Source organism: Perissodus microlepis, chromosome 5, assembly GCF_051167445.1.
Source record: "Perissodus microlepis isolate ML-2025 ecotype Zambia chromosome 5, ASM5116744v1, whole genome shotgun sequence".
In the NCBI taxonomy this organism is placed as follows: Eukaryota; Metazoa; Chordata; class Actinopteri; order Cichliformes; family Cichlidae; genus Perissodus; species Perissodus microlepis.
The window spans coordinates 24,694,289-24,715,468 of record NC_140465.1 but is presented as its reverse complement, the minus strand read 5'-3'; the positions used below and the strand labels follow the sequence as shown (position 1 = coordinate 24,715,468).

The window sequence follows — 21,180 nt, the reverse complement described above, 5'->3', positions numbered from 1 at the left end:
CTGGGCAGCTTGCCCAAGTAAAGTCTTTGTGTGGGTAACAGTGAATACATAAATCATGGCAGCCAAAATCCAGTGCAGACAAGATTCAAATTAAAAGCTTGGTGCTTTATATTTGATCATCTCAAAGTTCAAACTATCCTGTCTTCATGTATGCTCAGTGCTTTCTCCAGTTGATGAAATGTGCACGTTCACATGTCCTAAGCATGTAGTATCCAGAGATAAACTAAATGTATTCTTTGGCCTGTGTACTTGAGGCTCGCACACATAGACTACAGTTCACCCACATGTATACGTAGCTCAGGTACCTAGACTAACCTCAGCGTTTTATTTTAAACAGTATCAATTTTATGACTCATCGATGAATAAAACATTAAAAACCTCTCTAGACTTAGCAGGTGATTATAAGCTAATGCATTCCCTTTTAATTTGTTGCCAGAGTGTGCAGTGGGATGCGTCATAGGCTGAGATTGCCTAGCACCCATCTCTAAATTAGTCTTTAGTAGGAGTCAATGGACATGAGCTGCTGCCTTTCAGCCCAAATTTTAAGACCTCAGTATGCTTCTAACAAAATGTGTTACACATTTAAAAGTATTTAAACCCCTCTCGTATTACACAGAAACCCATTTTAAGCACTTTTATGTTCATTTTAAATCTCATCATGTACTATGTTTAACAATGGTAAATGAACTGGTATTTATATAGCATTTTCTTCTCTTACTGAAGATTTAGCCGTTCATACACATTCATGGTTTAATCGCTGTCTTTAGGAGCTTTTTACACATCGTGTCCACACTCACAGATGCACTGGGGCAATCTCTGGTTCAGTATCTTACCCAAGAACATTTTGACTTATGGACTGGAGGAGCCAGGTATCAAACTATTTAAGATTCAGTTTTCACAACTTGCTTATCACCTCAGCCCCAGCTGCCCATTAAAACAATAAAACCCCCAAACACATCCAAAATGGAGATATGGACTGTATAAAGGTTCTATCCAGTATGCTAGCTGTTCCTACAACTGTACTCGTCAGGACAGAGAACTCCTTTTTTGTGTCTGGAATCTCTCAATTTGGGGGTTACAACCCCTTATGCTGTTATTATTACTGGGACCACTTTACACTTCACCCTACACATCTGCTCCAATAGTTTCTTTAGCCCCTGGTACTTCTCAGTTTTCCTCATCATCCTTCCTTATGATATTACTATCATCTGGGACTGCCACAACTGCTGCCTTCTGCTCTTTGTCAACCACCACGATGTCTGGTTACCCAGCAGCTGCTCGTCTGTCTGGAATTTAAAGTCCCCCAGGATCTTAGTCCTGCTGCTCTCAACCACTTTCGAGCTTGTCTCCCATTGGGAGTTGGGGTCATTTAATCTTACACTAGGCCCATTATCCCAGTTAGAGTACACTGTGCCTGCTTGCATCTTACATCCTGCTCGTTCTACTGGGTTTTGGACTGCCTCTGGGGCACCTCTGCACAGCCTAAAGGTGTGATAGCCTCCTGTCTGAATGAATCTGTTGTTTAGGACTTGTTCTTGTGCTGCTGTGATCGAGCCATCTATCTTAGAGGTAAAATAAGTCCTTATTTTACTTCTTAATTTGCGCACCTTTTTTGAGTTATTTTCTTTTTTTTTAATGGAACCTTAACTTTTTTAACATTTTATGTACTAGATTCAAATAATTTGAAATATATGCATTTATTAGTTTACTATACATTTGTTAAAGGAGGGAAACACCTGGATCATAATACTAATTCTATAATTATAGACATTCTGGAACTGCTTCCCAGTTTTCATTCCTTCACTTTCCAAATTGAATTTGATACAAGATCTTTTTCCCTTCTGTTCCTTCTTCCCTTTATTTACCCTTTTATTTTTTTATGTGGTGGTAATATAAAATTGAAATCATTTAATTTCTCATGATTTCATTACATTTTTGCTGCATTCATTCATTTGTTCCTTCGCTGAAAGTGAGGATATTGGAAACCAAGGCAAAAAATATTTGGGTTTAATTGCAGGACTTTTTAAAACTCTTTAATTCAAACTGACAAAGCAAACGGACAAAGGATTCGGTCTGAATGAAGAGCACTTTCCGGAAACTTTCTTCCCAACGCCCTTTCTATTTCTGGATTCGGATTATGTTCACTTTTTATGGTCTTTGATTAAGAAAAGTAGAAGAGAATAATTAAAGTAAGGTCAAACACTCAACAGCTAGAATGTCTTCTAAATTTTGTACTGCATACTGTTACATAGATGGAAAGCTTTGATGAATTTAGACTGGGGAGTTTATTTCAGTGAGCACTGGTCAGGAAGTGTGAAGGAATTTATTTTGACTTATTTGGTCACATTGCGTGGTCAGACAGATGTCAAACTAATTTTATTAGAAGCATGGAAAGTCACAATATTTGCAAATTTACCAGAGTTGAAAGTATTTCAGCTGAAGCAAAAAATCTTGCACTTGTTCCAGAGCTTTATGAATCTGCTTCATAAATGTACAGAGGCAAATGGAGCATGGAGACAGGCTGGAGGGAGATGGCATCTGTTTGAAGATAATGCGGAAACAGAGGGGAGAGAATTGTTGGCACATCCCTGCAGTTCTTACCCAGAAACACAGCTGATTAAATTTAATATTTTGGCAGTCAGAATTATTGAAAACAAAATAATCTTAAGACTCGCTGTTGTCTGACTAATAACCATTACACAATAACTAATGCAGTAAATAAATAAAGCTGATTGTATAGTCACTGAAGTAATACTAAGAATACAAATAAAAATGTGTAAGCAGTGCGGGTACGCTGGTATTTTGTGGGAACTGGAAGGCCACGGGAAAACAAACTGGTGGTGTTGGTTTTAACAGGCAATGGTATTTTCCAGACAGGGAGGCTCTGAAGAATGAACCCATCAAGAAGTGTAGTAAGTAATGCTGTTCCTTAATGGAAGTGCGTTACTTACTGGAAACCCCCTCCAAAGAGAGTAAGCATAATTGCCTTTATCCTTTTTTGATGAGAATTCTTGCCATATACAGAGTTGCCCAATCACTTCTAAAATAGACAGTTTTAGCAAATTCACCGATTCATTCATTAATTTTGCCCATTAAGCACACACATCTTAATAAATGACTATTTATTAAGACTTATTAAGATTGTGGGACATCACTGTGAGATGGAAGTTTACAGTTAATTACAAAAACTCCACCTCTATCTTTGCACTCTTTCCTACTTTACTGCCTCCTCACTGTATCCATCAAAGCTGCTACTAAAAAACCTTTGGTGGATGGTGGTCCACTCAGCCTCCTCGGGGAAAAGGATAACTCATTCCTTCACAGAGAAAATATATATTTAGAGAGAGGGGGGAACTACTCATAAGTTTTGCTGACCAGCAAATTTCCACCATGGGGATTGGAAGGGCAATCTTTTTAAAACTTTATACTTCTTCAGTTAATTTATTATCTGAGGAATGTAGTACCATCATACCCCTGGGGTATTTGTCTAATTTCATGAAAAACATTTATTCTCCTCACAGCAGGCTCAGAGGCAACTAAACTACCTAAGTGGTTTAAAAAAATCATGCCAGTTTGACGTTTGAATGCAAAAATGTCTTCATATTTAATAAATAAAATAAATCCAAAATAGACATTTACACCAGTTATTACATGCTATATATGTCAGTATTTAATGCACTTATAAGGCCAGTGACAAATTTTGTTATACTGAGTAATCGGCTTCTTAAACAGGAGAATAGATAACTGCTTTCATACCATTAGCACTTGAGAAATGTTAGCTAGGGGTCATATGAACATACATGCATAATTGAAGACTTCTGACATGAAAAAACCTCACATTGTAATGCAAATTGTGTTTGCTGGGTCTTGTAACATACAAAAAATCATTAGCAAAAGTTAAGACAACAGACAACTTGTAGATCCATTTTGATTTGTCCTACTTCATTAAAAAACATGAATCTGTGACTCCACAGTAGTAATCTCAATCATTCCAGGCTGTGCTGGCACAGAGCAGGTCATATAGAAGGAATATGCGAACATTAAAGTGAACCAGCTCAATTTTGGGACTGTGAACTCAGTACTGATCTCTGAATTATGAATGACGATTGTGAGCTAGTTGACTTTAATCTTTACGGCATGAGGTTTGAGCGAATTCTTGCAAATTGTGAACTTGCACAACATTGGCAGCCACCCGACTGCTGTTACATACTGAATGTGCTGATGAGAGTTTATGCGCAAAAACAAATGATCTCTTTTTCCATTAACAATGATTAAGTGATGCAGATGACGTTTGATGTTGTGAATTATTTAACCAAACACACAAAATAAAAGAGTGTACTTTCGATCAAATTATCTCTACGTGGTGCAGCAGTCAATTTCATCGGAATCAATTATCTCCCCACACAGGGGAATAAATTACGAGTGGTTCCTCTAGCCATTGCTGAATTATGAACCAAGCATGTTAATAACACATTACTTCTTTAGCTTTTATCATGTTCAAATGGGACATTCCCCAAGTATATTAGTGTTATATTTGTTTTAAATTACAACAGAAAAGTTACATTCAGAAAACCTCCAGCTGGGTTTGTACCAGTAATAGTGCCAACAGTCTTTCTTTTCAGGATAAAGTGACACAGTAAAATCTGATATATCGTTAGTGTTATTGCAGTTGGACTAAATGTTTCAGGCAGATGTGGATAAATAATACACAGACACTCACATCAGTGTGACTAACCTCATAGGCGCACATAAACTCTATTGGTTTCTATAGACTGTGGTTGGTGGCTGGATGAGAGGACGAGGTTTTAGGATGGATGAGTGAATGATGGATGGAGGTAATGGGAGCCAAAGCAGTTGGCAGCAGCTGAGCTGCTGGGAATGACAGGGCAATACTTTATGGAACAAGATGCATCTCTAAAGCAGCCAAGCAAAGAAGTGCAGACAGCCACTGAAAAAAAATACAAATGATGAAGCTGGCTGATAATTATCATCATTAACAATCACACCTCTCTTAGTTAGTTAGCATGAACTAAAGGTCAAAGAAATATCTAGAAATCCATTTTTTCTCTGTATCGCTTCTCCCCATTTTGCAGGGAGCAGCTGTCAGTCAAACTGTGTGGGTGTGAGGCCTGTTGGTGGCTGGTGTCACTTAGTGCACAGGCTAACAATAGTATAATTCTCTGCACAATATTCTTACCCTCACAAGTAACAAGTACTAACTTAGAAATACTCATTAAAAAAAAAACATGATGCTGCCTTTCTGAACTATGACAAAAATGACATTTTAAAAAAAATGGTTTGATAAAACCTTTAGAATGGGCAGCTCGTTAAATCACCAAGTTAGGATTATTCAAATGAGTCTGTCTTCTGGTTTGTGTATTTTTATTTAATTAGCGGCTACAACTGTACTAATGATGTCTATAATACACCAAACTATCCACATCACATTTGTAATGATGATCACTGATAGAGAAAGACTACCCTACAGAAACCGTTCACTAGAACCAAACACTGGGACAAACCTTACTACAATGAAATGTCCTCAAACCAACAAAATATTCTTTAGATTATTTTATAACATACAGTCCAGAGGTGGAGAAATGAAAGAAATAAACTAAATGGAATTGGGGAAATTGAGAGTGGCGATATAATGAGCCAGATCTCCCCTAAATCACCATTAATCAGGTTCATGGGACTCTACAGGATAAACTGGTCTGAGGCATTTTCAACTCCCAGACTCCCAGCTAACATGGTTGAGCCCACAGACTAGAGGATCCTGTGAGTGGAATAACGTTATTTTACACTGGTAGATAAAAAGACATTTGCAGGATAGGTTAGCATAACAAAAATATAAACACAATTAATATGAATTACGCCATGACTAGTCACTACCAGGACACCCACAATATTAAACAAACAAATAAAAGCTGTTTGGATTTAAAAGCCACCAAATACCCTGACTTGGATTTTACTAATTTGCCTTTGCAGATGCATTTGATGCTGTTGTGTGTTAAACTGATTTAGATTGACGTTGGCTGGAATTGGCTGATTTAATTTGGGATCCTGCATTTGCCCAGGTTTTGGAAATTCCTGCTACCGGTGGAGTTTCACTGGTAGAATATCCTCACTGTAGGTGGAAACTTTCCATTGGTGGAGCACTATGAGCGGAAGAGCCCCACTGGTGGAAACAACTGGTGTTCAAAGTGTTTTCATGAACTTTATTTTATTCTGTGAAAAGGCTTGTGCGCTGGAATATTTTATTAGGTTATCAGCATCAATAACCATATCTCCTCCAACAGCTCCCATGTCCTCCAGCTTCCCCCAAGGTTTCTCCACTTGATCCTCTTCAGTTCACACTGTACTTGCTCCATGCAAATGAATGTTTGATTGGATGTCCGCCACGACTTAATGTACACAGCACATTAAGTAGCAGCAGAAGCATAGAGCATTCTGCTCTGCTCTCTGCACTCTATAAATTATAAGAAAATTAACATTAAAATTGTATGTGTCTGAGTAATAGAGTAAAACATCAACGGAAAGCACAGGTTTTTTCCTTCTATCATGCTCAAACTGTTTCCTGAGGCTAAATGGTAACTGTATTATATTTTGTATAAATCCATGTTCCATTGCTAAATGTAATTTTTATTTTAACACCAGCCGGCAAACTGGAAAAGAAAGACACGGAAAAGCACATTAGATGATCTTGTTTTGGTGAGACCGCATATTTTATTACTTCACATATTTTTGTTGAAATATAACATATATTTCACTGTCACCGTGTTCATTGTTAGTGCTTTGTTTGGAACAGCAGTGTTTTCAGCAAATTAGTTTGAAACAATAAAAGAGACCATGCTAAACAGATAATGAGTCTGTTAAATGGAAATTAGCAACAGTGATGTTATTAATGCAAATAACCTATAATGCCTGGGGAGTGTAATTAGACTATACACACGTAAATACACACAAAATTCCCCATTTATTCCAGGATTCTGCCTGCGCTGGGAGTCAGGGTGTTGGACAAGGGTCATAATAATTAGCTGCTTATCAGTTTAACTGTATAAGGTCAAAACACAGAAAGAAATTAAGCTGAGCATTTGTGTCCTCCGCTGCAGTTCCACAGCTACTGGGAAATGAGCCTGAACCAATCAGTGTTTCTTCTGACACATGCTTTTTAACAGACTCGTTAACAACACTTCCAAGTCTTTCTTGGCTCGCCCATCTTTCTTTCTCGTGCTATTGAAATGCAACTGTGTCTGCGAGATATACTCCTAATGCCATTAAGAATCATCAGACTGCAGAAAGCTGGAAACTTGTGCAACCCAGAGTAAAGTAAAGAAGTGTTTGGATTTTTTGTTTGTTCATCTGTTTTTGTTCTCAGCTAAAGCATTTCTGTTATCACCTCCATACGTCTCGATCTCTTTATTTTACCACTATCAATTATTTCTTCCACCTCTCATTTTTATCTCGCCTCACCCCTCTTATCTTTCAGGTCATGTTTTAGGTTGTTTGGCTAATCTTTGAATGGCTTAGTAACATTTTCATAAAAATTTGATCTCAAATGCATCTATAATTCAACACCAACCTCACTTTATCAGTCATTAGACGTACATACACAGAAAGTACACAGAGAGTTCTCATACTCAGTATTAGGCTTACTCTTTCCTCCTCCTTTTTTATGCCTTTTATCAAGTTTTCATCTACCTTCCACTACATTCTTTGTTTTTTTTTCTCTTCTTAGTATCTCTTTTGATCTCTCCTACTCTCCTTTGCTCTGCCTTTGTCTCGTCTTTCCTTCCATTTCCCACATCTTCTCTCTCTTTTTTGAATGTAATCATTTTCTTTTTTGTCCCTCCTTTTCTCTTGTCACTCTTCTTTGTTTTCCTTTTCCCATCATCTGCTTCACTGGACAGCTCTAGTTCAAGCTTGTTTTCCATTTCACTTTACAAGTTAAACTACACAGCGTTTGTCCTAGTCATTCCTCTCTACATCCAGCATCACATAAGAGTCAGAGAATAAATGTTGTATGTGTATATCTTTCCTGATATAGAAAAAAAGCGCACTGTATTTCCATTTTTGTGCTTTTGTGGCAAGTAAATATTTAGTTTAGTGGTTATATGGTAGTTTAATTAAAAGCTCAATAAGGAAATAAATGTGAGTTCAGGCAAACCTAAATCAGCTGACAATGAGTGTGTGCTACTATAATTATTGTACTTTATGTTCAGTGAAGGAAAACAAAATGAGACAACTCGCATAGTCATCGCATACTATGTCCCACAGCTAAAATGTTTACAGCAGTAAATGTTATAAATGATCAAGATGTTATAATGCTAAAGTTAGATTTTGTTATTAGGTTAACAGGCTACTTGGCAACCATGCTAACATTTCAGTCTCTGTCTCATCAACCACTCAGTTGATTTAGTCTAAATGCTGTACTTAAGTCTTGCGTGCCCTATTGTAAAATAATATGTGTTTTTATTCTACTTTGTGTATTATGTGTTATAGTAAATTACCTCATCTACTTACTTAGCTATAGCTTTAGTAGACACGTTTGCTGGTTTAACTCTCCATTATAAAGGAAAACTGTACAATGCAGTGGCTATAGAACTATGAGGCCATTGACATTTACATCACTTTCATATAAATCTTGCTTTTCACTAAGCAGTTCTGTTGGTGGAACAATGGCCTGTTCGCAGTCAATGTGTCATTCAGCCCTTACATGCAAGCTAAAAACTACCAAGACCATTCCCACTGGATGAGTAAAATTCATAGAGTCAGAACGTCAAAATTTAGGATTTGCACTTATCAGAAGTTTTCAACTTAAAGAAAACTGGTGAAATATGTGACAAATGAGACAGCACAGATGGAGAAGAGTACACAGAGTGAGAAGGGGATGAGAGATAAAAGAGGAAATAAGCAGATGATGGAGAGGAGGAGAAGGAGGAAGAAAGCTCTCCATCTGTTTCTGCTGAGTCACGAAGGTGGCTGAGTTCTTAAATGTCAGGACTCCTCTTGACTCCTGACCGCACGCACACACACACACACACACAGTATCTGTACATAGAGCAAAGCTACAGAGCATTAATAGCATTAAAGCTGAAAGTTTTGGCAAAGCCAGCGAGTCGAGAGAGAAGGAAGATGATTACAAAGACGGCAAACAGAGGAGAGAAAGCAGTCTCTCAGTTGACTATTCAGTAAACAACCAGCCAGCCAAGAACATCACCAGTCAGTGTACCATACAGGCATATTCATGAGCTCCACTGTCAGAAAATCAAACACAAGAGACACAAACAAACAAACAAAAAAGAACTGCATTATAAAACAGGAATTTGTGAACACGGTCGTTTCGGGCACGACATATTTCTTTCTGAGTAGCTGACAACAAACTTGCAGCGAAGCGCATCAGAGTTTTCAGAACAGCCCCCTTTCACAAGAGTATTATCATAAATGATAGCTGTGTTAGACATATGAATTAACTGGATTATGTTTCTACAAACTGTTTTTTAAACTATACCAAAAATAAGTGACCTAAAATCTAGGAAATCTAACACAATCTGAGCGTGTGACATGCAAACTGTGCAAGTATAATCCCATTCTTACTGCTTCGCCACAGTGGATGGCTGCCACTACCACTACACTACAGCAACATTATAATCTCATTTTTAACAATTAACTCAAAAAGCAAAAGTGGAAATGTATATAAATATTTAGACAATCTATTTGCCAAAATAAAGCTTGACAGCTATTAATGAATGAGGTCAAAAGCCCACAGGCCGAATATTCTAGCTCATTTAATGGACAAAAAAACAGTTCTCAGTAGAATATCACAGAATGCATCGCATTACCCAGGTTTACTTATCTCAGCGAGAAAGAAAGATTTGCGTGCCACACTACCATTATCTGCCCGCTGGCTAAGTGTGCTAGTGTGTATCCGGTCTGCATGCAGGTGTGAGTGTCTCCAGGGGAGAGAAGGATAGACCTGTGTGAGTGGGTGTCTGTTTGCATGTGATGTGTCTAAGTAAGCTTCAGTGGGTCAGTGTATGTGTTTAATGTTGAATGTGTTTCAGCTCTGTGCAATCTATAAAAGAGAGTTAACATCTCCCATAGAACAAAAGGATAAATCATATCACATGCATAGTTAAAATATGTGCCAATTTATTTAATAAAGAAGCCTAATTGAAGTCAAGGTCATGCAACAGAGAAGAACATTAATATGGCTTGTTTGCATGAGGCTGGTAATGCTGTATTTCATCTCGTGCTCCCCCCGCTTCCTGCTCACTTTCTGCTCTAGTTATCCAGTAAACATTGAAGAAGTTTTCCCTGAAGCACAAGTGTAGGAAAAGCGCTCTTTTTTTAAGTGATGTTTTTGGGAAACGAGTTGAAAATCACTGGAAGTTTGTTGTTAGCAGATGGTGTCATTTCTAGGGTGTCACATGCTGCCATTCTGTCAGATAGAAAAACTGTACTCTGATATTTTGCTGATATTTATTGCACTAATGTGGCAGATCTTTAACTTTTACCCCATGCATGTGAACGCCTGTAAAACACTCCTTGATATCACCTATAAACACACCCAGGAAGCATAATTGTTCTACATGGAGTGTTACTATTGTGAAAGAACAAAACTGAAGTTTTACTAAACATCACCACATTTTTTTTTAGTTTCTAAATGTAATCAATAAGTGAAGGAGAAAGAGGAAAAAGGTGAAAACTCCAAAATGAGACCTTAACTATGGCCTCCTGGATTACAAACTTGCAACTTACTTCTCTTCCTCCCACTAAACAGGTCTTAGTAGAACTACATTTTGGGTGTTTTTGGTTTAGGGAATAGTACTAGTCATCCGCTAATTACTTGTAAAAGTGTCTGTGAGCAAGCTAATGAATCCAAATTGTCCCTAAACCATCCAGCATATCAAGGCGCTCGCAAAAAAACATCTACGTTTTCCTCACTTTTAGAACTCATTAACTTGACAAATTACATATTTTCAATCTAACCACACGTTCCACTTTGTCACATATCGTTTCCACTCTCCTGTGCATTATTTGATTTTTCTCTCCTTTGACTTGTTTTTTCCTTAATGCCAGCTTCACTTTTTTTTTGTATTCATACATCGTCCACCTGCCAATTTTAGCTGCCACTTTAAACTCTGTTTTTAATATTGCACTTCTTGAAACATTTTTTCATCCAAATGGCATCTCTCATTCTGACTCCCAGCCCTTTCATGCATTAATATAAGCTGCTGAGGCTTGAGGGAAGCACTGACAGTCTTTACAATCACAGACGTTGATGGCTTCAGTCCTTGTATTCTCTCACGTGTCATCAAACAGGTGCAAGCAGCTATAATGGCTCTCGGAAAAACCGGAATCCACTGAATTACTGCAACAACAAAACAAAAAGCTTCATCATTTTTAAGAGCAAAAAGAGTTTTTGAGAACACATTAAAAAGGTCAATTAAGAAAAATGTGTAGGTGTCAAAAAATTATTCTGTTTTGTGTACACTACAATCAACAAAACTGGTGTACTTTTTATTCAGTCTTGCCTTGATTCTAGATTTAAACATATCTGCACCTTGGTGTATGTGCTGCCATCTCTACATGGAAATTACCAACATTACCAAAGAGGACAGGAAGGTAAAAAGAAACAAAGGAGAGCAGGTTTTACGTTTCACATTTATGTCATAGGATCCAGTTCTGAGAGAAACATCTGGAGTGACATCTGCACTAGAAAAAAGTAGCCTGCTCGACCAAAAAACTGAACTTACCCCACAGCTTTACTGCTACAGAGAACTGGAGACAAAATGGTGAACATTCACCCTTCTGTACGTCTCTCTTTTATAGTCATTTCAATAATTTAAAGCCACGAAGCAACAACAAATCATTTCCTGAAACAAATATGACTGATTTGACATCATAGCCATTGCTATAATATGTGAACTTTCAGTAAATCCAAATGGAAATCCAAGTGCCTTTGATCAACCAAAAGGCAGCTCCGGGAACCGGAAAATAAATCGAATGCAATCTAAGTGTGAAAACTGTACTTTCTCCAGTAGAGTGACACTTGACACTTGAGACTGGCTCCTTTTGTATCCTTCCATCCATTCTCTTCTGCTTATCTAATCCTAGGCAAAACTTTCTATCCTGTACTATTAATTTGTGCTTAAAAAATGCATGTGTAGGCTTGAGAACTGTCTTTTTCTCATTTCAGTTGTCCCCTTAAGGCAGATCATCTTCTTCCATCTCATCTTATCCCTAGCATCCTCTTCTCTTACACCAAGTGTCTGCATGTCCTCCTTCCCTATATCAGTTAACCTCCTCTGCAGTCTTCTCTTTTCCTCTTACTTGGGAACTGCACATCCAGCATCCTAGTTATGGACCAAAAGATACTGTGACATGAATGAGGACCCACACACACAGCTACTACACGTTTTATTGTTTAGGGTTTTTTCATCAATCGGGTGCAGCTTTCCAGCTGCCACCCACACACAAAACACCCCACCTCAGGTCCCACCACATCCTTTATAGGGGAGACACGATCAGCTGATGGAGCTCAGGTGTGTGTCAGCCTCGCCTGACACCACACCCTGAACCCACTCCTCCACCCCTCCTGAGCCACAAACCACACCCCGCCACAGATATTTAACAGTACTGTATGAATGTCTGTGCAAACATCTTGAGCCACCCCTCATTTCTTTATATTTTGCTTGTAAAGAGCCAGAATTTATTGCATTTCGAAAGTATTTATTTTCACATTGAATGCTTTTTCATTCATTTTCAGGCCAGCCCTTGAAGTTGCTGCTATCCTTCTGTAACAAATCACACATGAGAGTTGTCTCCACCCACTCCAACCTCCCTGCACTGTCTTCTTCACCTGCCTCATTCAGTGTATGTTTCTTCTGATAGTTGACCCCAGCTATTTAAACTCAACCACCCTCGCTACCTCTACTGCTACCCTCTCTCTCATTTCCACACAAGTATTCAGCCGTTACTGAACTGCATTTCTCTCCTGAGCATGCCTCCAGCTCTCCAGGAACCTGCTCCCTACTCTCACTACATACAATTGCCATCATCATAGTCCACAGAGACTCCTGCCTGACCTCATCTATCAACCTGTTCAACACCACAGCAAACGGCAAGGTGTTCAGAGCTGATCCCTGACCCAGTGCCGTCCCCACAGTATTCCACTATATTAACTGGCATAACATGCAAACTTTGTTATTTATCCACAGTCAATGTGAACAAAACCATGACAGATTCAGCATTAACATACTCTATTGCCTTACTGAAATGATACACCTCTAGTGTGACAATGCTAGCTTGACCAATAGTAATTAAACAGAGGAATAAATTAAAAAAAAAAAAAACTCAAATTGTAATTAAGACTAATAGATTTTTTTTCCACTGGTGCTGATAAGTTGAGCAAAAATATCAATGTAGAACATGGTTTATGTGCATGTAACATTTCTAATACATAGTTTTAAATGAATTTTTTTTTAAATAAACCTCAGTTACTATTGATTACCAGAAATACAAATGAAATTAATTTGGCTAATTCATGATCTTTTGATATGACTTGGATCCTTGCCACAACATTTCTAAAAAAAAACAAAAAAAAGAAGCTATAAATATGGAACAATATTTAACAAAAAAATGTGACATAAAAATGATTTTTCTCTAACTTGGTATATACATGCTTAACAATACTGGATCATTTCACTGTGTGTGTATAGCTAAACCCCAGAAAGGAAAAAAATCACTAATTATGCTACCATCCACAAACACTAATGAGTTTCTACATATGGAGCCAAAATGCAGTAACATCTATTTATCATCGGCTCAGAGGTACTGAATAATTAACAAAACCATTCTAATAATTCAGAATCATTATTTATTCATCCATGTTTTCATTTTTCTCTTTTTCTATCAATACAGCTGTCTGAACACATGCTGTACAAGAACACTGTGTAAAAGTGAAAGAGCATCTAATTTTCACAGTGCTGTAGCTCTCACTGTGACAGGTTTTATTATGTCACTAAGCTGTGAGTCTGCGTTCACTGAGCTAATTTCAAGAGCAATATTGTCGCTGTCAGAACCTTTCATCTCTCCTGTTTTGTTTTTTTTGCTTTTAACTGATCTGAAGGTTTGCATGCAACTCTGTGGGGTGAGATATTCTTTTTTTAATGCTAAAGGCTATTCACGGACTAAAAAACCTTTCAGCAAATAAGTGCAGAGGTCTGCACAGAGATGTCTGAGGAAACAGAGAGAACTGAACAGTTTAAAAAAGAAAAACAGTTCTACATTTGTACAGTGCAGTGACATGGAAACTCCACCGGCCTATCAAATACGTGCAAGCTTTTTATAACATATACCTCATATTATTATAAACTATTAAACACTGTTTGGGTATTAGAGAACCCTTAAAACCTGCGGATTTGAATTGTAATTCATCCGCTCTCTTGCGCTTCAGTCATGCACCCATCAATAAAGCATTTTAAATACAATGCCTTTCTTAATCTGAATGCACAGTAAGGCTCAAAAATGCCTTCAAAGCCTTGCAATTAACACCTAACGCGCTTTGTTATTCAGCAGGATATGTTCCTTAGTTCCATTTTGCATATAAAAGCTTTTCACCTGAAAACACCACCTGCCAGGATTCATGCCTAAGCACTAAACATTGACAAGTGAACCAGGACTAAACAAAGATATCATTTTGTGACCACTTATACTGCTATTAGATATGTGTGCTGGGGTTAAGGTAGCACTATTCTACCCATATATCATACATAGTGTGACACATAAACAAAAACGAAACAGCCACTGCTGCTGGTGAGTGAGACACACCGGGGAGTTTATTTCCTCGCTTCTAGGATGAACAGAAAATGATGTCGTCTATGGCAGTGAGAGGGTACCGAGTCCTGGTTAACCTCACTCACATACTAGAATGATGTAGTATGTGATAGTTATCATAATCATCCGAGCAGGCGAAACAACATTAAGTCACAGCATTTGCCTCACTGACTTTGAAAAGTAAATGAACTTCTTTAAACGTATTAATAATTTGAAACGTTTTATATGTGCAAGAAAGCTGACACGCATTGGCTCTAATAATTACATCCTGACGAACAAGATGTCAAGCTTCACTCGTAGAACCAAGAAACGTGCTGAAAACTCTGTTGCTGAAGTGAAACAGGACCCATACTTTTCCCCCGCAGGGAATTAATTCTATAAAACAGGTGAGCAGTAGCTCTCTACCAAGAAATGAGTCTCTCTCCTCCAGACAATACGGAGTTTTGTGTTTGTGTCAAACTGCAAACTGATTGATTTCTCTGCAAAGAGGCAAACCTCAGAAATGTATAAAGAGAGAGAATTTGGTCTGGTTTCAACAATATTCTCAGCATAGTCCATCAGTCATCACTACAAGCACAGTTCTCATACCTGTGCATTGATATAAGCATATTTTCTACGCACACATTTTGAAGGATGCATCAGGAGCCACTTGGGATTCAGTAACTTGCCCCAGGATACTTTGACATACAAACTAGAGGACCCGCTCTACCTCCTGAGCCACAACCACTCTTAATCAAACAGTTCTTGAAAGCACCTGCAAGACTTAAATACACAAAAGTATTAATCAGTGGAGCTTTTGGAGTATCAGATACGTGAGAGTAAATGTTAAATATTGTGGCTGCCAAATTATTAAATTGTTTTTGAGAATCTGTCAGTAATTGAAACGTAATGATTAGAATTCCAAATATATCTAATTTCTCATCAAGAACAGACAGACTGAGCAACACAAACTAACCCAGAATCATAAATTTATCATAAGTGCTCTCTGGCAATATGATGAAACACATTTGCAGAATCAAGCACAGCTGCAGCAGCCTGAATCTTCACTGATCTTATAAGTAACTGAACTGTCAAGACCATAGACGAATAAAAAAATGCTGCCTATAATAATGGGAAACAGAAAAAAATCTTAATCACTTACAAAGCACTTGATACAAAGTTTTCTGTGTATGCTGAGGAGATGGATGTCTCATCAAACTGTTTATATACATTTACACCTTCGCTTACTTCTTATATTAGCAAATGTTTATGTTTTTCTTTGTTTTAAACTCTCACTGACTTCATTTTGGCTCAGAAAAAGAAGTTTGATTTTAAAATCCAGTATAAAATCTGGTGTATTCAGGTTAGACAGCTTCCAAAAGTCTACACTGGTTGTTGTAAGTTTGAAATATATCACCAATATTAAACTAAACTAGATACAAGATTTGCTATCAAATTAATAGATCTGAGAATGAAGTGTGCATGTCAAAACAGCTCTTAAAGGAGCCAAGTACAGAGTGACGGTTTACAAGAGCAAACAAGCTCTCAGCATGCACTGAAGCTCATATCTGCAAAAACAGGAACAAACAGCCAGTCTGCTGACATTACACACCAGAAACGCTGAACAGGACATGACAGAGTAACAAACCCAGCCTGTCAGCTCCAGGTCTGGTTCACGAAGACCGACAGTAAAACAGACTTTAGTGTCTGTTTGTGTCTCTGTCTGTGTGCAGCTGCAAACACGTATTCACAGAACTGAGATCACTCTTCGGGCAAAAGTAGTCCCGTCAGAGACACGAGCAGTTCGGTGGAATTTGATCGGTCCATGAAACACCTGCCCATCATCAGCAGCATCAGCAGCACCAGCATCCCCACATCTGCCATGCTGCACCCGCAGCATTCAAATATAAGATACATAAAAATCCATTTTGGACTTTACAAGAATTAAAAAAAAAAATGTGTGATTACGATGGGGTGGGCAAACTGAAGAGCCAAACTCATGAAAATCCAAATAAATTCTGTAAGAGATTAAAAAAACAGCACATTTCATTTTTTTTTTTAAAAAGTGAACAAAACGTAACGAAAAAAAGAAACTGAAAATAAAGACAAGAAAGGGCAGAAGACTGGTTTTCCCTCCAACAACAACACAAAGCAGAGAGTAAAGAGCTCCGGCAAAGACTTGCAGGATAACAGAGAAATCCAACAGCTAAAAAACAAGGGGATGAGGGGGACAAAAAAGAAGACAAAAAAAGAAAAAGAAGGGATATCAAACCTGAAAGAAAGAAAAAATGAAGACAAGAGGAGGGGAAGAACTGACCTTCCAACGTAGGAGGTAAAAACGCTGAAAGAGGCTGACGGTGAGAAGGTGAGAAGAGCTGACAGCGTTCGGGGACGACGTCCGGAGTGCGCTCGGTAAACGGGCTGAAGCTCTGAGTGGCAGAGCAGCCGCTGGAGCTGCGACAAACAGCAGCAGCGTGTCGACTGGAGCAAACCACTGAGCACGGGCAGGGAGGGGGAGCTGCTGCTGCTGCTGGGAGCTCTGTGGGTAATTTGGCACTTGGATTAAAAAGCGCACGACAAACTCACTTACAAGGAAAAACGAAAGAAAATTTACTGCATGTGTCTAATTCTCCATAGCTGCTGGTAGCTAATTGCCCAGATTTTCCTGTAATCATAAAGCAGTTCATTCATTGTTCATTCACAGAACACAGGCTTAAAAAATGTGGACCCATTGTTAAAAAAAATACAACATCATACATTTACATAGGGAAAAAATATCATGTAATTGTTGATCTATTACTTAATTATTTTGCTGTATTATGAATGGCCATGGGGGAGGTTTTCATCTGCATAAAGATGTAGAGTTTATGAACACAGTCAAAAATCAAAAATCTATGGTCTAGATTGGAGTCTGTGATGGACTGACTCTAGCCTCTGCACCTTATACTGGACACCCCTGGTTTAGTGCATTGGCGAATTTAGACCTTTTTTAATGGGTGCTCAAGCATCCCTAAATTTCATTATAGAGCCTCTCAAAAACACTATAGTAACAATAATAACGTATTTTACTAGTATTTTCTGACATCATCTTCTAATGGTCTATTTTGTCAGCTTAAGTTACAACGAAAACAAGGTAAAATGTTCTTTGTTCTTGATGTCATGATGTTACATAGCTCTCACACAAGAAGAATGTGGCTTCTTAGTAATAAACAAGACTTTAACAGCAAGGTTATTGCTGTTAAAAGAAAATGAAGAGATTATTCAAAGTACACTTTACCTGAAACATCAACAAGCAGAAGTGCAAGTGGTTCTGGGGGGTCACAGCAATGACCCTGCATTTGGTTACAGAAAGAGCTGATTATGTATATTTGTTCTCTAAATAGCGTCAAAACATTTGGTAATGCAGTAGAGATTTTTAGATAACTTTAGCTTATAAGCTATAAATCTGCTACCATATTACAAGTTGCCAGCCAGTGAGCTGGTGTGTTTTATTTTATTAGTTCAATAAAGTTTTCTAGTTTGGCCGAATTGGGCTTCATTGTTTGTTTACTGATTGCAGAGCCTCAGAGTGCAAGTCAGAAAGATGTTATGTGTCAATGGCCAGCAGCCAATTCCTAGCGAATTTAGTTATGTAAATGTGCTTCTTTATTGGATGACAGCATGAAGATTGAGAAAAGAGGATAGAGAGGGTGAACAGAGAGAGGGGGCTAGATGAAGACAGCAAAAAGGCAAGAGCGCAAAAAGAAACAGATAGGAGTGGACTAGTCAGACTCATCAAAAGTTATAAAGCTGAGGTATCCTCTGTTTCACCCACATTCATTGATGATCACTGATTTGGATTCATATCACTCTGAACATGGCTTGAACAGGATGGCTGCCAATAGATTTGAGTGAGACACTGCTAATCTATCCTCCACAGAGCTGGGTACCTGGGATCGTGTCTTTATTGTGTAATATAAAAGAAGGGTTTGTATAAATTCAAAAACTTTAATGTAAAAGCATGTAAAGTAAAATAGACTGCAGTTATGTGTTTGAGAGACTGAAACAATGCTGTGAATCTAATTTGCTACAAATTGTTCGTTAATTTACTACATTTAATCAACACAACTGACGCCCTGGGCTCAGATATGATAACCCTAAAACTGGTGTATTATATTAGAACTATGATTATTCATTCAGAATCATTTCTTCAACATTAGAAAAGATCATCCAACCAATTAGATTCCTTTTAAAGGTAACAGTAATATGTGCCCAGTTAATTTTAGATATGTAACAGTAAAAAGGATCCAGTTTGTTTGCAAATACCTTATTCTATTAATATTAATTACAAAGCACTGTATGCATGACATTGTGACTGGGTGCTTAGCCCACCTGAAGCTTTGATCCTAGAATCACCTCTAATTTGGTGTTTCAACAAGGGGATAGTTTGTTAGTTGCACCCTACTCTGGACATCACCATAAACTCTGTTGACCTGTTCTTCCATTCAAACAGAGCAGCTGTCTGATAAGCTATCAAATCTAGAACTCTTTGAAGTGATGCAATGCTGAAGGGGAGATTCTCATTTAACAAGAAAGTCTATAGTGTGCTGGAAAGGGGATATGAGCAGAATTGGCTTTGCAGCACAAGGAAAGATTGATGTGGTTAATTACACAGTGTACAGTAGTAAGCAAAGATTAGGGTTTTGATAGTCCACAGATGATAAAAGATCAAACTATTTTAAAAAGTGGTTACGTTGTTCTGTCCCAGTTTGCTATGAAACAAGGTTACAGCAAAAATGATTTCTATAATTGGGAAAGGTAAACATTTATAAAGAATATGGAGGGGTTAGCACTATCACCTCCCAGTGTGGAGTTTGCATGTTCTCCCCATGTACTTTCTTCTTTCCACAGTCCAAAGACATACTTAATTAATTAAGTAAATAATTAACTATTCTAAATTAGTCATAAGCATGAGTGTGAGGATTGTCTCTCATTCTGTTTTGGCAACCCGTCTCCTAACCCCATCAAAGCACAGGTCATGTACAGTAAGTGTCTCCCTGTTTGTATTGCTACTCTTGTTTACTCTGTACTGCTGCTGCAAAGGTGCCAGGGAGACTTTATGAACGCGAAGCATTAAGCTGTTTGTTTTGTTGACATCAGTGAAGTTGCAAAGTCTTAAAAGCCAAAGGGCAATCCTGAACACACATATACACACGAGCACGGTTATCTGTGAAAACATTTCAGCTGAGACAAGGAGAAGAGGCATGCGAAGACAGGAAGAGCAAGGTTGTTTATTGTGTTGTGCTGTTTGTTTGTGGGGGTTTTTTTTGTTTGTTTTCTTTCATTCAAGGGCAAAAAGAGGAGCCGTTAAAATGAGAGTGAGTGGGGAAGAAAGAAGAAGCAGATCAGCAGACGGAGACGGTGAAAGATACCGACAGCCAGAGAGGATGAAAAACAGATGCAGAGAAGGAGCACATCCCCTGCTCTTTGAGCAGCCACGTTCATGAAGAAAATACAAGCAGACAGTTGTAACTGGACTGAGTAAGTCAAAATATGAGCCAATGTTGGTGTTACAAAATATACTGCTTTGTCTGACCTGTTCACCTTGATGGAAAGACATAGACTTTATGCATTTATATAAAGAAGACTCTACTAGTCTTACGTAGTGAACCAGTAAATTTCTACAAAATCTTTCTACAAAACTTCATTCACTCTGGAATCCCCTTTGTGTTAATCTAGCTGATGTTTTATAGCTAGATTTACTCTCCTTAATGGAATTTGTCGAGAAAGCCAACTAAATGAACGCTAATGTTTGACACATGAACTGTATATAAAAGATGGCTATAACTTTCCAGTATGAGTAGTGAAGACAATGTTATTTTTCTTCTATGATAAGATTTGAAGCTCTTTGAACTACATCAATACCAAAAAAATACATTTGTTTAAGTGGAATCAACCCAGTCAGCAGGCTTAGTCCCAAAGGTAAATGAAAGCTTGAACTCTGGTAAACTTTATTACATGAATGTGCTACTGACCAACTGCAAGCTTGATTTGACAGTGTTGACCTTTGAGAGAACAAAGAGTGTATAATGGTTGAGACCATCATATTAGCAGTGTTGAAACCTTTTGACTGTATCCTACACTGCAAAATGAGAAAAGAAATACCAGGAGAGTTTGTTTACATCTCTATTTCAGTTTCAGTTTTATTTCAATTTTATTTGTCATATGTAATTTAACAGAGGTTGGGTTAATTGGTAATTCTAAATTGCCCATAGGTATGAATGGTTTTTTGTCTCTCTGTGTTAGCCCTCCAACATACTGGCGACCTGTCCAGGGTATACCCCGCCTCTCACCCTGTGATAGCTGGGACAGGCTCCAGCA

At 38.0% G+C, this 21,180-nt stretch overlaps 1 protein-coding gene across 1 annotated transcript in view; it reads right to left on the bottom strand.

Annotated features, from left to right (window-relative positions):
* Positions 1 to 17,285, bottom strand: part of raly (RALY heterogeneous nuclear ribonucleoprotein) — a 125,050-nt gene extending 107,765 nt beyond the window's left edge. The window contains exon 1 of the mRNA XM_084929020.1: positions 17,138 to 17,285. The gene's annotated coding sequence lies outside the window, so the exon portion shown is untranslated. The remainder of the gene's footprint in view (positions 1 to 17,137) is intronic.
* Positions 17,286 to 21,180: the final 3,895 nt, after the last annotated feature.